Source organism: Argiope bruennichi, chromosome 6 (genome assembly GCF_947563725.1).
Source record: "Argiope bruennichi chromosome 6, qqArgBrue1.1, whole genome shotgun sequence".
Classification (NCBI taxonomy): Eukaryota; Metazoa; Arthropoda; class Arachnida; order Araneae; family Araneidae; genus Argiope; species Argiope bruennichi.
This window is the reverse complement of record NC_079156.1, coordinates 5,065,176-5,069,469: the sequence shown is the minus strand read 5'-3', so window position 1 is coordinate 5,069,469 and position 4,294 is coordinate 5,065,176.

Here is a 4,294-nt window from a genome sequence, read left to right as displayed (position 1 = left end):
GATTTTAATGACATCATAGGACTGGTATCCGTCAGAAAAATACAGATGAACTCAATGAATAGAGCTGCGTAGGACGATTAAAATAAAAGCGGCTTCAATGCCTAACAATTTGGCGAAATCCTAGTTATTAAAATATATCTAAATGAAATGAAGAATAACCACTATCTTCGGCCAACCATCTGATTGCGAAACGTGACTAGTAGAAAATATATTATTAGATTGAAACTTAGTACTTTTTTTAAAGCTACAGAATTCGGAAAGTAATATATTTTTGAAAATATAAAAGCACACTCTAAAGAAAAGCGAATACTTAAAAAGAAAGAAAAAATAGGTATGGTAAGTATCTCTTTTCGGTAATCTTATGGAAGTTCGATCAAGCGTGTTCGGCAGCAAAATTTAAACATCATCGATTGACAATTAAATCGCAACTTGCTTAATTATTTGTTTCTTTATTTTTATTATCAAGCTTCTTATTTCCTAATTTATTTTGTATTTTTATTCCTGCCATTATTTCAATGTCGCTACTAAATTAAAAAATTATTTATCGAAGATTAATAGCGCGAAAGTTGAGAAATGAAACGTTCGAATATGAACTATTTTTTTAATTGCGTGGTAATCATTGCTTTCAATTCATTATCTTTTATTTGTTATAACAGTTTTTATTTCGGAAACAAACTTAATCATTCAAAAAGAAATGTTCAGTTGATGTATCCATAAAACATAAGCCTACACCTTATAAAATGCCAACAATTATCACAAGCAATAAAAAAACAATGTAAATCTTATGCTTTTAAAATATGAGCATTAAAATTTGAATGATATTATAAGTATTGAAAAAGAAAAAGAAAAATGAGTAACATCTTGAATGCATGCATATGGTATAAGACTGAAATTATATTTGCTTATATTCTTCATATTAATTATATAACTGATTGCTGTGGCCCGAATTTAACCCGAGTTTACAAGTTCAGTAAATATGAAAGGGAAAAAAAAAAGGTCGCACCATTTCGATTTTCATTGCCAACCAATTTAAAGATTTTAGGACCCTCAATAATGACTATATCAAATATTGCGGATGATTCATTCATTACTCTCTTGAGGAGTTCAGATAAACAATACTTTTCATCTCGCCATATATTGAGTTTTCATTCAAGAGTATGCAATGTGTAAGTACCCGTACAAGGACAGTCGTTAGGTTGAAATCAACCACTTTAAATATGGTTGCTTTCTCATGTATGAAGTATAGAGAAAATATTGTAATCGCCAAAAAATTCAAACTCGAGTTTTTGACGCAGCTCCACGCTTCAGACTTCTCTGAAAAAACCTATTTTAAAAATAAGTCTGTCTGTGACAAATATAACGCAAAAATGCTTTGAGTAAGAAGGATAAAATTTGGTCTTTCCATCGAATTTTCAGCAAAATCTATTCAGAGGTAGTCTGGCTGCTTAAGTGTAAGTTGATTAATAACAGACGAACGCGATTAATAGCAGACGAAGAGAACTAGATATTGATAAAATTCATTTCACAGGTTTAACACCAGTTGTGAAGACTTCTATTCATTTTTGAGCCTGATCTAACAATGAGATCTGTCTGTCTGAACTTTCATAGGCCTGTCAATGCGACAATTCGAAAACAATGACTTGGATGCATCCAATTGGATGTATGATTGTGTTTGCAATTGTAGCTCTGTTTAACATGGGTTATGGGAAAACGGGCCTAAAAAACAAATTCGATTTTCGGTTACCATTAAGGGATTAATCGCCAAATAACTCGCCAAGGATATTTATTTATTATATATTTTATTAAGTTTTGGTTTAATTCAGATTTTGCGATCCTTATTCATATCCATTATTTCAGGAACCTTGTATTCAAAATTTCTCTAATATTTAATAAAATGGTAAACTTCCAATATTGTAATTTTTATGACAGATAGTAATAATGAATACGGAAAAAAATGTGCAAGTTCTAAATAACACGAAGTTAAGAGAACAAAACTCTGTAGTTATATAATGCAAAGACAAGAGAAAATGTCTTTTGATGCATTTTAAAAAGTTTGAAGCTTTGAACAACAATACATTAAAAACTAACACAATTATCAAAAGGAAATAAAATCGTTTTCAATAACCCCAAGTGCAAGAAAAGAAAAAAAAAGCCATAATGTGCTTATTTGGCGCATTAAAATTTTAAAAATGCTACTAAAATATGAGGTAAAATAAGGTCAAGCGGTGAAAGAAATGGCCCCAATTTTAACACGCAGTATTTAATGGTAAATTATTGCTCAGGCTGACCGTAATTCTTGCTTTTATTCTACGTAATGAAAGCCAGAAATAACTTTAACATAAACAAAAGCGCATTAGTGACGGTCGTGATTATCGGTAAGAATAATGAACTTTACAAATACTGTATTTAAATTACCTTCGAAAAATTTATTAAAAATCAAAAACGTAGGAAAATGAAATTGATTTCACATAAAAGGTTATTTTGTAAATTTTAAGATCATGTAAACACATTTTTTTTTTGGTAACGGTCTGTTATTAGCAAAAGAACAAAATCATTTAATATTCCATTTCTCCCTCTTGAAAGAGCCATAAAAATTTTTTAATTGCGCAGTTAATCTTTCCATGGGCTGAGTAACGTGTGCGTTGAATTGTCGATTGAATCCTTCAAGGGATGCGAAATTGTATGAGAATCAAACAAGCAGACTTTCAGTTTAAATTACTGCTAGAAAGCGATCATTGAAGTCACGTGCAGAAATTTTTAGATTAATTTTTTTTCTTGAACGCAGAATATTTCAACAAGAAAAAAAGTTTGACTCAAATAATTTTATAAATTTAAAGCTAAACTTGAAATTCGTATAACTGTCTGCTTAAAGGCTTGACATAAAATAGCCAATATTTACAATAAAAAGCTGTTTTTTTTTGTGTGTATTTTAGGATTATGAGTGAAAAATGCATGTTTCTTTCTGTAAACGGCAAATTCTTCTTAAAAGCAACAATTAAAGTTGAAAATAAATTTAAAAAAATGAATGCAATTTTTTGGTCATTATTTTAACCAAATAGTTTTCTTTCGAACGCATTTTTAGGAATCGATTCCCATTTAATGTATGCAAGTAAAAATTGATTTGGGTAGGATCTAATAGACGGGCAATTGTAAACGCCTGGGATTCGCAGAAGATTCCGAAATAATGAATTCTGCATTTGAAAACAAAATAATTTTTTTGACACAAAAAAATCGGTATTTTTTGTTTGAAATAATGCACATCATCAAGATATCATAATATTACGCATCCATATTATACTAATATCATAATATTACTCCTTATGCTAAAAATACATTCGGAAAGTAACACTTGTGCGCTGATTAACTGAATATTTTTACCAAGATTTTCAAAGCTTGGGAAAACTTTACAATGCGCGCATCACCTGAAAGGACTGTCTTCTGTTTCAATGTCTGGCAATGATAGACATTTTTCAAATTCTTTCACGTCTTTTCCTTCTCTTTTCGTGTTTCTTTTGCAATGCATTCCAACATTCTTGCTAAATCCTTAACTTTTTAACAGGAGGACTTAGACTTTCATCAATTGATGCCACACCTGCAATTGTCAGTTTTTCAACAGCGTTTCTCACTCTTGTCTCTTTCAAGATTTCTTTTCTTAGAATAATTTAAAAAATTTCATTTTAAATCTCGGATCAAGAAAATGCTTATTAATAAAATAGAACGCAGTGTCTCAGTTTCGTATCTTTCCAACAATGGAATTAAAATTTTGTTTTTTAAATTCTTCGTCAATTGTCTATTTTCTGATTGTGTTTTCAAATGTTTTATTATGATGTTATGCAAAGATGTCATGCAGAATAAGATGCAGTATTCTTCGCTACATAGGGACTCTGATTTTCTGCAAGTTTTATCAACAAGATCTGAGATTAAATTCTCTTTGAAGGGTGGTTTTCTAGCATTCTACGAAACAGCAACTGATTGCTTAAAAATCTTTACACAAGTTAATTACTGATTACCACCTCGTAGAAGAGCGCCAATTAGATTCTTTGTGCTCTTGTAATCATATATCTTGAATGCAATATAAATTGAGCTTTAAAAATTGAACTGTGAAAAGAACTTGCAGTCTTTACAACCGAACTGCAGCTCATTTTTTAACAGAGATACTTTTAAATATCTGTTAACAGCAATGTTTATATTGTGACCAAAACAAGTCACATATGTCATCTGAAAAATATTAAAATTTTTGATATTCGAATCCTTATTGGTTGTGCAAGTTGCAATCCTTATCTGCGTATGTCCA